Source organism: Phyllostomus discolor, chromosome 2 (assembly GCF_004126475.2).
Source record: "Phyllostomus discolor isolate MPI-MPIP mPhyDis1 chromosome 2, mPhyDis1.pri.v3, whole genome shotgun sequence".
Lineage (NCBI taxonomy): Eukaryota > Metazoa > Chordata > Mammalia > Chiroptera > Phyllostomidae > Phyllostomus > Phyllostomus discolor.
In genome coordinates this window covers 191,065,996-191,079,983 of record NC_040904.2, presented here as the reverse complement: position 1 = coordinate 191,079,983, position 13,988 = coordinate 191,065,996, and the positions used below count along the sequence as shown (strand labels likewise).

Below are 13,988 nucleotides of genomic sequence, written 5' to 3'. Positions count from 1 at the left end.
CATTTACTGATAGGCACTTAGGCTATTTCCAGCACTTGGTTATTATACATAGCACTGCTATGAAAATAGGGGTACATAAGTTCATTTGAATTGGTGTTTTGGGATTTTTAGGGTATAGTCCCAGCAGTGGAATCACTGGGTCAAAAGGCAGCTCCATTTTTAGTTTTTTGAGGAAATTCCATACTGTTTTTCACAGTGGTTACACCAGTCTCCATTTCCACCAACAGTGCACTAGGGTTCCCTTTTCTCCACATCCTTGCCAGCACTTGTTTGTTGATTTGATTATGATGGCCATTCTGACTGGTGTGAGGTGGTATCTCATTGTGGTTTTAATTAGCATCTCTCTGATGGCTAGTGATGTTGAGCATCTTTCCATATGTCTATTGACCATCCATATGTCCTCTTTGGAGAAGTGTCTATTCATGTCCTTTGCTCATATTTTAATTAGATTGTTTATCTTTGTGGTGTCAGATGAGTTCTTTATGTATTTTGGAGATCAAACCTTTGTCTAATGTTATCATTACCAAATATGTTCTCCCATATTTTAGGTACCCTTTTCATCTTGATTATGGTTTCTTTAGCTGTGCAGAAGCTTTTAAATTTGATGTAACACATTTGTTTATTTTTTCCTTTACTTCCCTTGCCTAGGAGATATATTGGCAAAAATATTGCTGTGTGGGATATCTGAAATTTGACTGCCTATGTTCTCCTCTAGGACTTTTATGGTGTCATGACTTATATGTAAATCTTTTATCCATTTTTAGTTTAACCTGGTGTATAGTGTAAGTTGGTGGTCTAGTTTCATTTTTTTTTCATGTACCAGTCCAGTTCTCCCAACGCCATTTGTTGAAGAGGTTATTTTTACTCCATTGTATGCTCATGCCTCCTCTGTCAAATATTAATTGATCATAGAAGCATGGGTTTATTTCTGTGCTCTCTATTCTGTTCCACTGATCTATGTGTCTGTTCTTATGCAATACCAAACTGTTTTGATTACAGTGATCATGTTGTATAGTTTGATATCAGGTATTGTGATCCTTCCTGCTTTGTTCTTTTTTTCTCAAGATTGATGAGGCTATTCAGGATCTTTTTTTTTTTTTTGGTTCCATATAAATTTTTGAATTATTTGTTTTAGATGTGTGAAACATGCCATTGGTATTTTAATAGGAATTGTGTTGAATCTATTGCTTGTTTTGAGTAGTATGGACATTTTAATGATGTTAACTCTTCCAATCCATGAACACAGTATATACTTTAAAGAAGCTTTTTTAAAGGATCAGAAAGAGAGTCTTGTGGGTGAGTATCAACCTATTAAAGACGGTCCATTAACAGAGTCACACATCTTGAATCATAGTGATCCTCTCGAGGAAACACAATAATTTAATTTGATTTTATCTATTCTGGTTCCCTTCACATGTACTTGCTCCCTGATCAGTGGGAATGGGGAAGTGAGATTCTGATTTAAAGTTTAGTTTACTCTAGTAACTTAAACAATCTCTATAGAAAATTATCAGTCATAATATAGCTTTGGGGAGAGAAGCAAGGAGTCCCTGGTCTCATTACAGTTCTTGATATGAGCTGGCTGGCATCAGCTTTTCTCTGGGCCATTGACCCCTGTCCATCTGGTCACTGGTACCCTGCAGGGATCTGATGCTCAGATCTATGGTTGGTGAACACATGATCCATGTTTTTTTGGCTTGGTTGATTCTACTTGAGTCTGATCCATACAGCATGGAGGTGTATGGCAGTACAGGAAGGTAAAACCTCAGGACCTCCCTCTGTATATTGACTCTGTATCAACAAGTTGGCTTTGGCATGGCTGCCTCTCAATTCAGCACAAGGCAACATGGCAGGCAGCATCCTCAAATAGGAGTAAATAAGGATGTGGAGGGTGAAAATGTGCAAGCAGTTGATGATGTGAGGCTAGAGGCCACTCTGTCCTTAGTCACACCACTCTAAGCTATTGCTTCTCAGCTCTGGGCCAAAGCTAGGAGAGAGGAAACCAAACCACAGTTTCTGCTCTCATGCATCTCCCTCTATTCCCACTATTGATCTTATCACAACCCCAGCAAAGAGGAAAAGCTAGCTTCCCCTCTTCCCATTACCGCTAGACCATCCATAGGCAAAACTCAATAGTCTATTCCAAGGCTGATAAACTATGGCTTTGAATGGCACATTTTTAAGGCACAGTAGAGTGAAGATTTTTTGTTCTTGTGTTGGTTGGCATTGTGTTTAGTATGGCATTAGAGCTCTGCTAAAAGAATACCCTGTACACTGACATTATCCAGCTAAGCCCTCATCACAGCACTTCCAATGCACAGGAAAGCAATGATCAGAAAATAAATTAAAACTTTATAATGGAATTTCTTATCACGGTAGAATTATGTCACAAAATTAAACACGATAATGAGACTGCAATCAAAGTAAGTTTCTGAGTGGCAGATTCGTTAGCCAAGTGACAAAAGCCGGCCACTTGGTGGTGAGTTAATTAAATCGTATTTGTTTGCAATAGCCAAGGAAATGTGTCCAGAGAAAATAAATTTCTTCAAGACTATTAACAGTTGCTGGCAGAGTTAAGGACATTGGGAGCAACATCAAAAGTCAATTAGAAAACAGACAAATGATTTGAGTGGTTTTCCTTGGCTCTTGATGAGTCAACAGATGTTACAAATACTGCTCAGTTGTTTATCCAAGGAGTCAATGCAGAGTTTGAAGTGACTGAAGAATTAGTGTCTGTGAATAGTCTGCATGGAAGAACTCACACAAAATGTTCTACAGCACCATGCTTCTTAAACTTTAATGTAGACTCAAATCGACCAGGGGACTTGTTAAGATGCCGATTTTGGTTCCATAGATCTGGGGCTCTGCTTTTCTGACAAGCTCCCCAGGATGTCACTAGTGCTTGACCACATTTAGCAAAGCTAGAGCACACTTAGGGTGGGGCTGTCTTTGGAGCTTAAAACTTTTGTCGCTTGCAGGTTGAGCTGAGAAACACATTACCGGGTAGCAAAACATAAGCCTAAAAGGCATTTTGTGTGAGGTTCTAACTTTAAATGCTTACAAATAATACAATGTATTGGGGATTTTAGTGGGACAGCACACAGCACACCTTTTCCATGTCCAAATTCAAAACAAATTAAGATAGATAAGAGTAAAGCTTATAGAGGCTAAACCATCATATTTAATACTGATGAAGCTATTTAGAGAAGGAACATTAAATATGGGCCATTAGAGTGGGCTTGCTAATGCTCCTTGGAATTGAATGAGAGGAATTAACTTTCTAAAATAACAAACCAGACTCAGAGAGACTGAGCCTGGACCACAGGTTCGGAGCATGGCCAAGAGCTAGTGAGAATGCACGCTCTCTACAGACGGCCATCTCTAGAAGAGGAGCCCGTGCAGGGGCAGAGAGAGACAGGCAGCATTATTTTGGAATCCCCGCCCCCCCCACACACACACAATGGAGTGAGGAAAGCCGTGGCCCACTCAGTCCACAGGGAACTGGAGAACAGCTTTGCCATACATGAGGAATTATAACACCGTGGGCAAGCACAAGCAACTCCCTCGTCCATTTATACTCTCAACCCTGAATTTTGCTGATGTATCTTTTATAAAGAGTCATACTTTAAAAAATACCAAATAGAGCAGGGACGTGAATCTGCATCCTAACTGTCACAGGGCTGGTAAAGAATGCTTAGAATGTTTAGCTTCTAGAGGCGATGATTTGTGTGATTAGAAATACCCAAATGTAAGAAGTTTCAAATGCTGGTAAGTCAAAAATAAAAAAATTAATTAAAATTTTTTTTAAAAACTGAGTGATGTCATGCAGTCATGACCTCACTTCATAACTGATTCTCTCATTGTTAATCTGCCCCTGTGGTTATAACCTGCTTTCCAGATGTTTCTCCACGTTTTTGACTTTGGCAGTATGTACAGCTCAGGAGCTCTTGCCCATCCCATCTTTGAGGCCAGATGCTGGAGCCTCTCCCTCTTTTTTCCTTCATCCAGTACATTTGAGAGTGTCCTCCACTGTCTCTTTATCTGGAGAGAACTGCGTACATCCTCATCAAACTGCCACATGGTGTTCCTCTCACCCACCATGTGGGGCAATTGGGTTTATATCATCCTAGCAGGTTTCCCAACTCTCCTTTAGCAGACCCACTTCTTTGACTGAAGGGGGTAGTTCACTGCATTTGGATAAGTCACTGAACCAATCTGGAGGGGTCTGGAGCACAGTTCTCTTCTTCGTATAACAAGGAAGTGACAGTAAATGGTTCTTCCATGTTCTTTCCAACTCTGAAATTCTGGTTCAGTGATTGTGATTTTGCTGTATACTTAAGGAAAAGTGGAGCTGTGTGGGGTTTTGTTAAAGATTTTATTTACTTATTTTTTAGAGAAATGGGAAGGGAGGGAGAATGCGAGGGAGGGAAACATCAATGTGTTGCGTTAGTATATATTGGTCAGTTGCCTCTCACACACACCCAACAAGGGACCTGGCCTGCAACCCAGGCATGTGCCCTGACTGGGAATTGAATGGGTGACCTTTCAGCTCACGGGCTGGCACTCAATCCACTGAGCCACACCAGCCAGTGCTGGATCCTTTCATCTAAATCAAAACATCGCACAAGGTCCCACACACAAAATCAGTAGAATAATAATTCCACTATTTACAACTGAGAAAATTTGGTGGATGGTTATATTGCTTTGAGCTACAAATGACTGTACTAAATGAGACAGCATTCAGATCTGTTTAATTTAGAGCTGCAGTTGGGTAATAGATAAAAAAGAGGTTCAAGCAAATCAACCATAATCATTTCTTTGTTAATTCATATACTCAGTAGCTAGTTCTGTCCTAATAACATGCAGCTGGGGGGTTTTAGGACAAAGATGCTTAATCACAATTAATATGTGCTTACAGACATAATTTATCTGCAATCATTCTTCAATTATGATATTTTATTTAATGTGGGTAGTGTTTCCAAGGGTATGATTTTCATAAAACAGTGGTGGGCACACACTCTTAGAATTTAGCTGGCGTTTGAAGGTCTAACTTGTGTTTGCTGCCTTTTTGCAATCCTACAAGGATTTGCTGGATTTCATTCCAACTGCATGCTTTTCCATTCCTGCTTTACTTATCTATTTTGGTGGAACCCACAGAGAGGTGCAGCGAGCGGGAGAGGTTCGGCTGATGCAGCTGAATATGTGGACTTAGAAACAGGAAGCTGGAATCTTATTGCCTGAAAACGTTTTTTTTCTTGGTGGGTAAGAACCAAGGTTACTTGCTAAGGTTGTGAGGAAAATTGAAGTTCATTTGTGATTCCCAAACTTTACAGATGAAGCTATAATGCGCCAGAGAGTTTGAATGACTTCCTTAACATTTCTCTGAGAATGTAGTTAGTTCATTTTTATGTTTGGTCATAAATACTCTAATCTTTGGTTACTCAAGTAACAGAAATTTCCCTCCTCATGCTGTGGAGAAAAGGGGGAAAAAAAACTGCTCCACGTAAAAGGGGCCCTAAGAAAGACAACCTATCAATAATGATGATTTTTGGATTGTGTACTGTGGGTCATTTTATTCTCTTGGGTATTTTTTTGTATTTGCCAAGTGGTCTCTAATTAGCATGGCTTGCTTCTTCAAGAAAAACTTGAAATAAAATGATAAAAGACCTTAAGATAGTAGCCTAAAATCTGAGCTGTACTTTCAAGAACATTCATACTGACAGAAACTCTGTTGTAAGCACTTTGATGTGGTCCGTGTTTAATTTCAATCTCTTTCCTATGCTGGCTGCACACAGCCACTGCATCAAGAGTGGCTAATGATCAGGAACATATCAGGAGACCAAAAAGCAAAAGCAAGCAAACACCAATGAGGTGGAGAGAGTTGCAGAGAGCGAGCAGTTGCTCGAGAAACTCTGAGCCAGCAGTGGAAAGAGAAGAGAAGCAGAAGCAGCAGAAACCAGGAGAAGCTGAGTCATTCTAATGGCAGAGCATTTTGTAAAGGGCAGCAGACGTCCACTTTTATGGGACAAGATAACTAGATTGACAAGGCTGCCTCTTATCACCAGGCTTTTTAGTGGTCTTTCGGGGCTGTGTGTCCTATTCCTTAGCTCTGCGGCTGATGAGATTAGTTTGTTCTTTCTCTGCTGTTTATGTGTTCCTAAAACACAGGCCATCAACTGAGGCAGCCGCACAGCCTTCAAGAAGCTAACTGGCCTGGACAAATACTTAGGTCGAATTCAATTTTGTTAAAAATGCAGATACTGTGATAAACAGCCCAGGCGATACATTTTTGTCTTTGTTTTGAGTTATTTCCTTAGGACTGAGCCCCAGAATAAAAACCTAACAGGTCAAAAGTTAAAGAATTTTTGATACTGCCCAACAGCTTTTCATAAACTGCTGTGATTATTACTGAGGTTTATTATCTTCAGATGATTTCACATCTTTTAATTTCTTACAGTGTCCGTTTTCTGTCTCTATTCTGTGCCATATTATATGGCTGGTACTCTATTTTGGTGGACTCAGCCATCATTTGCAACATGTTTCTCCCTCTCCTAACTCCGCTAGGGAGGAGATAAAAGCCAAATTTTGATTTCCACCATTTCTTGTTGATCTGAAAGTAAGTCTCTGGTGCACTCTCCAAATCCTGCTTGCTTCCTGCATGAACTGCCAGGAGATGCAGAAAGTCATTTTGAAACCAAAAAGATAAAAGCTACCTGCTAAGAGTGTATGAGAGAAAAGGTCTACCTTGGACACTGGTAGTGGTGAGAGTTTGTGTGTCTGCCCTACACTAATTCTCATAGGATCGTGGGGGCTGTGCTGAGGTCTTAGTTGTGGGGCCTCCTGCTCCTTCCTGTACCCTCCTTCAAGGCTGAATCTTTGCAAAGGTCGAATAAGCTTAGATAAGCTTGTGGCATTCCAGAGCAAATAGAACCATTGCCTGCCTTCCTGGACAACCTAAGGGACCGTAAACCTCAGACAGCAGCCTGAGTGCACTGGAGCAGGACAATGATCCGCAAGGATTGGGGCTGAGGCTGGGCATAGACCCTCAGGTTCTTACAGAAGCTCTTACACCCCAGCCTGGTGCCGGGAAAGGAGCTGGAGTTGCCAGGCTCCCCGAGGGGGCGCTGGACTAGCCGAGCGCACCAGGTGCACCTTTGGGATGAGGACACGGGAGGTACAGCTTTTTGCCTTGACAACAGGGGACCATGGCAGCGTTCAGCAGGAGCAGAGAGCAGTGCTCAAGGCCAGAAGGAATGAGTTATGCAGGTCAGCACAGACAGAGACATCCACGACCCAAACTCACACGCTTGGCCCTAATGCCACCTTGTCAGACAAGCCTCCCTCAAATTCAGAGGCCTCGAGGGAGCAAAAGAACTAGAACAGTAGTGCTGGGTGGTTCATTTGAGTTCCTCGTAAAAGGTGGAGAGTAAATTAAGTTATCAGAAAACAAGTGAAAATAAAGGCTTGTGTGCTAAGCTGAGTTCAGTTAGAGAGAAATTACTAAGCTTTATATAAATCCTCTTGTGACAACACAAAGTTTGCACTTCCAGATCTTTTGGGAGAGTTACCTGGCAATAGCTACTAAAATTAAAAATGCACAAACCCTTTGACCCAGCAATCTCAATTTTAAGAACCTGTCTTTTAAATGAGCCAGGATACAAGGAGATGTATGTAAATATTTTTATTTTAACAATATTTGTGGTGCCAAAGCTGCTTGACTCTCTTTAATATCTGTCAGTAGAATGGGATGAACAAAGAACTGTATGTCCATTGTTTGAAGTATTATGTAGCTATTAATATGTTGATGTATATTATTAAGTGAAAAAGTAAGTTACAGTGTGAGTGTATATATTATCCCTTTTTTTGTAAAAAAAAAAAAAAGAAAACGAGGGTCTTTATAAATGTGATGAAAACATAAAAAGACTCATCAAACTGTTAACGTGAGCTCTTTAATGGGTGGTTTTGGAAGAAGAAGAGACTATCTTTTTTTGCTTATGTATTTCAATATGTTTGATTTGAAACCAAGAACCTGTTCAAATGTTATAGTATTTTAAGAAATAAAAATGTGAAAAAGAGCCCTGGCTGGCATAGCTCAGTTGATTGAGCGTGGGCTGCGAACCAAAGTGTTGCAGGTTCAATTCCCAGTCAGGTTACATGCCTGGGTTGCAGGCCATGGACCCCAGTAACTGCACATTGATGTTTCTCTCTCTCTTTTTCTCCCACCTTTCCCTCTCTAAAAATAAATAAATAAAATCTTTTTAAAAAACTTATAAAAAATGTGAAAAGAAAAATGGATGTCAGTTTAGCGATGTTTCAAATGATACTCTCAAAAGCATCCATAAAAAATGATTTTGAAGGATGAAATTTTCACTTTCCTTCTGCCTGTCTAACTCTGCCCCTCCCTGCAAGTGATGACGTGTGAAACGGGGTGGGGGTGGGTGGAGGGGCAGTTAAAAACAACTGTTCACATTATGGAACATACTGAAGAATTAGGACTTGACCTTGACTGTTTCTGAGTCCTCATCTTTCAAGGGTCACTTTCAGCTGGGGGTGCTGATTCCTTTTTTCTCTGATAATATCCCTTCACCTCTGACATGCTCTACTTTCCCGCAATCTCACCCTTCCTCTTCACCCCATCTCCTATCCTCCTCTTTCCCATGTTACCCACATTCACATCCTCAGGTCTCCTTGTTTCTGGCCTAATTTCTCATTGCTGCCCCCTCCCCATTTCGTCATTCCCCCTCCTCTGTGTCTTCCTTTGTTCTCAAGGACACACCGGACATCATAACTCACTGTGGGGAGCGTTAGTCTATTAGAGCATCAAGGGCATGCGGAGTCCATGCACAGTTCCACACTACTTTTTTACAAAAATCCCTTTCTTCTCAGAAATGGGATGAAGAGATGGGGCACGGTGGCCGAGCTGCACTCTCCAAGAACAATGTAGGTATGGAACGTTACAGGCTGTGTTGAGGGCGGTCCGTACTGCTGCTAATTTTGGCAAAGAGGAGGAAGATAGAAGCATTCAAATCAGAGCCTGAGAAAAGATCAGAATGCAGAGAGAGAGCTACAGGAGTTGATGGGATGGTTTGTCAAACTAAACAAGGGAAGAAAAAGAAACGAGGAGTAGTGTCAGAAAAGAGATTCAGCAATTAATTTAACGCTGTGTCCACTCTGGCCTTCCTCGAGGTTCAACGCAGGGCACTGAGCTGAGGATGTGTTTTTAAAGGTCCGCAGTCAAGAAGAATGAACTTAGTTTCCTGAAGAACTTGGGGGGGCCAGACCACCAGATAGAAATAAATGTATACATGCCTTAGTATATTTCCACTTCATGATTTAATTTAGGATTAAAATAAAAACCATAAAGTATTGCATCTAAAAATATTTTAATATTTCAACAATCATTCTTATCTACTAAATTCCAGAATAATCATGGCTTCTATGATTTCGTGTCCAAGTAGTCTACTAACCAAGTAGGTTAATGTTTTCCAGGCCAAACATTAGCAATTCTCGGGAAGCCCTTGGCTAGAAGCAGGGCCAAATGAAGCAGGAAGTCACGCGATCACCGGTGGACTTGGTGATGTCAGGCTCCTCTTCATAGATGACACCCTCCCTGAAGCCATTTGACTCACTTTAGGAACTGACGATGCAAAGCAAATGACCTATTTAGTGCTTAATCTCCTGAGCTCTGACTTCTGCTCAGCATTCTGAAGCAACCCAGAGGATGTAAGCATGCTGTCCCCACTCAGGACTCTGCTCCTCTGTACAGAAGTATTTGCGGCAAAGGCCTTCGGCCTCTTCCTACTCGTGTTAAGCTACTCTGGCACACACTACAGTGTCCTGGCAAGAAACTCTAACCCTCCCAAAATCAGGAAGAAAACCAAAGACGAAAGCCTTTAAACAGAGACTCACAGGCAAAACTCTGTGGGAGGGAGAGAAATGAGGCCATTGCCCTGGGCACACTGCACAGGTGACTCAACACACCTGCCAGAAAGGAGCTTGCAATTCTGGAGGAGTTAGGGTTGGTGCCATGTGGTGCTGGGGGAGAGGAAGAGGAAAGGTGTACTCGTGAAGAAAAAGTGCATGGTCCTGCGTGCAAAGCTGGAAATGGGAACCTTGCCCACCGAGGAAATTCTGGTTTCTCTGTCCCAGCCTATGGCTGTGAAAAACAAAGTGCTCGGCAGGTGGCAGCACCAGATCACCTGAGTAAAATAAGGCTGCCAGGCCACTCTCCAGTTCACCTTGCGTATTCCGTCTGCATTGTGACTTTCTCGGGTGGGATCTCATTTAGCTGTCGAGGCCATCTTCATAAGAAGGAAGAGGCCTTGAGCTCATCTGTGCATTCTGAGCACCTAGCACAGTGCCTGGCACATGCTGGGTGTATTTGTTGAGTGAGAAGATCAATTGAATGAATGAATGACTGAATGAATGAATACATTTTGAAAATCCACCTAAACTAGAAAAAGCCATCATTTGAAGTGGTCCTGTTCCCTACTTCTTATCCCATCACTACTATTGTCATGTTAATTACAAATTTAATTAGTTTTAGTAACAATAATAACACACTGTACTAGATTAATTCTCTACTCACCCCTGTGGCAGCCCACATCCTTATTCTTTACTTAATTAAAATTTCCCTATCTCTTTTGGAGACTTTAAAAAACCATGTTTTTTTTTTAAACCTGAGATTAGAGACACAACAGCTAAAACTCCATGTTTAAAATAATTCACCTATGTCTGGATGTTGATATTTATAAGAAAGGCAATAGACAGTCGTTATTTGATCAGCTCTGTTTTTTTTTTTAACCAATGACTTGTTGGCCAGCTGTAATTATTTTAAATTTACTCTTTTAAAAAAAGCTTTGCTTTCATCGGTCTTCTTTAAAATATGCTATTGTGCTGTGACTTGTGCCTTTTTAGAATCCTTACTTAATAATAATAATTTGAAGTAATAGAAATAAAAAGACTAAATAATCTAATGTGTAGTTCACTATGCCCCAGGCACTGTGCTGTATTGGGGTAGGGTGAGTACTATCACTCTTAAGACAGTGTCCAAAAAAAAATCCTCATCTTTGCCTAACAAGGAGCACAAAGTGGCCACACTGGGCAGCAAAACAAGACCTTCATATTTACTTGTCAGAATGAGGGTTAGCCAAACTCCCTGAAAGCCAATGACAAGAACTTTGCTAATAAAATGACAGGGAGCACCCCTGAGTTGAGCGTGGGGGTGGGGGGGGGCGTTGGTGCATATATATGGGTTTTTGCAAGAATGTTATCTTATATATTTTCATGTCCCTGGCACCTCACCCAGAGTCTGGCACATTTCAGGGCCTCAATAATATTTACTGAATGTGTGGAGACTATCAGAACACATCTCACCGAACAATGGTCCTTGAATCAGAGCCACATGCTCAGTGTAGAAAATAGGAGAGCAGATTATGAGAGCCAGCATTCCGCATAAAAATGGGCTCAGAACCAAAAAAAAAAAAAAAAGCAGATAGCATCACCTGGAAATAATGACACCCTTAATTATCTCATCTTCGGAACTCCTATCCCTACTCTGCTCATCGTCGTTACACCTAATCATTTTACCACTGCTTTCACAGCTTTATTATGCAGGTGGAGCAACACTAGGGTTACAGTCGTGAGTACACGAAACACAAGGTTTATTTTTATTTATGAATCACTGTATTATTTTCCATACCAAAAAACCCTGTAAACTTACATTTACCGCACCCTGTATATTAAAGGCAACTTTCCTGAACTCAAAGAGCCCATTTGAGTCCTTTCTATCCAAAAAGGGAAACTTCTGAGTTATTATTAGTCTCCCTAATGCTAGAGGACTATTGGATCCTACCAACAATGACCTGAAATAGAGATGCTCCCTGGCGTCAGGCTTAATTCCTGGTCTCTTATTCTGTATGCTCTCCCTAGGTAATCTCATCCCCACCCATCATTTCGGTACCGGTAACTCCAGATCTTAACCTGTAATGTAGATCTGTCTCCTGATTCCATGTCCGTACATACAGCTAATTGCCTGCTATGCATCTCAGCCTAGACATTCCATAGCTACTTTAAATATATCACATCAAAGATCAAAATCGGGAGCCTCTCATTTAGTACAGCAGATTGAGCATATCGATTTACCTTTTTTTTCAAAAGCCCCATTAAAATCAGGGTAAGGAAATACAAAGGTGTGGGCATGACCAACTGCTCCCAGTAATGAGAATGGAGAGGAGTAGAGATTCCAACAAAGAAGTCAAGAGATGAATGAGGAGGGGTAACCCATGATCAGAGGGAAATAATCTGCACCAGGGGTCCCCAATCCCAGGGCCACAGACCGGTACATGTCAGTGGCCCGTTAGGAACTGGCAGAGAGGGAAGTCCACCTGAGCTCCGCCTCCTGTCCCGCACCCCCACTCCTGTCAGTGGGTCCCTGATGCCAAAAAGGTTGGGGACCACTGATCCACACCAGAGAACACATGAAAATGAGACACTGCCAATGAAGGAGTCATACTGCCCAGCATGAACCCAGAAATGCTCTCAATCTGCAGACTCCAAATTCTACAGAAGGCAAGAGCCTGAGAAAACCAAAGTGCTTTAGAATCTTCAGAAAGATTAAGAATGGTATTGCGTCCATGGAACAAAGGCAGGATAAAATCTATGAATGCCAACACGTCATGTATCTCCACCAACCTGCTGCCTCTTATCTCAGCGAATGCTGCCATCACCCACCCCGTTTCCCAAGGCAGGAAGTTGGAAGTAATCCTTCATTGTTCCCTTCTGTTTATGCCTCATCCGATAAACTAAGGGCTGATTCAACCTCATACTATTGCTCCTTCCCCACAGCCACTGGCCTTTATTATGTCTTTCCTAAATTCTCTCAACAGCTTCATTTCTTTTTCTTCTTCTTTTCCTTTGTGTGCTCATCCAGACAGCCAGGAGTCACGGCTGGCCTCCAAGCTGTCAGCAGAGCACCTGGAGCACCTGGGCAGTGTGGGAGGTCAGATGTTAGAAAAATCTCCAGGGAGGTTGCTGTTCAGGGTATCCACCGGATTTCAGAATGGATCAGACTGAGGCGAAAGGATCTGTGTGGACTTCAGTTGACACATACCTTTGTACTTTCCAGTGTGTTTGCACATATGCTATCTGTCCAGATCATGGGAAAAGACATTTCCAGTCTTTGTAATTCTGGTTTGAAGCCATCCTACGTCATCCTCCAGGATCCTGTCCTTCCTCCTCGGTCCAGCCTCTGGCACGCTGCCCCTCAACCAGGGAGTGCTCCATAACTCTTTTGAGTAATATCTAACCATCTGTCCAGCACCAGGTTACCACAACATCATGCTTTGTTCTTTATATGCCATTAATGTGAACTACCTTTTGTTCTTCCTCAAAATGTGCCTTCTCTTCAAAACACGTGCTGTCCTCTTTGCCTGGAACCTCTGTTCTCTTTATGGCGATGGAAACTCCTTGCAGGCTCAGCTGAAGTGTTACTTCCCCTAAGGAAGTCCCCGAAATTCCCTGGACTGATGTGAGACCCCTGGTCTTTGTATGCCCTGCGTCTGTCTCATTTGCCTCCACCACGGCACTGAAGTGTTAAATCTCATATTTCCTGTTTCCGAGGGCACACGGAAGGCAGGAACCAATCCTTCGAGCTTTGCAGCCCTGGCACCTGTGTCACATGGATGAGTGATCACCATCATAGCAGAAGGAAACTCAAGAAAATCGTCCATATAGTCCCTGCCCTGAGGCCATCGGAGTATTAACATTCTCTTTTTATTAGCTGAAGCAACTCAAACATAGAGACTAAGTGGCTTATTTCAGGTTGCAAAACGGGAGCATACAGTTAGTATGTGTGGTGGGGAGGGGAGAGTACAGTCCTGGTTCCCTGCCTTCTCACACAGCGATCTTCCCACCACATGGTGCCACTCTCACTAATCTATTATTGTTTACTAACCAAACTGGAAAAAGTATATAAACCAAAATAACAA

At 41.9% G+C, this 13,988-nt stretch overlaps 1 long non-coding RNA gene across 1 annotated transcript; it reads left to right on the top strand.

Annotated features, from left to right (window-relative positions):
- Nucleotides 1–5,073: 5,073 nt before the first annotated feature.
- Nucleotides 5,074–11,767, top strand: LOC118499137. The gene is made up of 2 exons (XR_004901655.1): nt 5,074–5,258; nt 9,490–11,767. It is a non-coding gene; the product is annotated as an uncharacterized LOC118499137 (long non-coding RNA).
- The last annotated feature ends 2,221 nt before the right edge of the window (nt 11,768–13,988 follow it).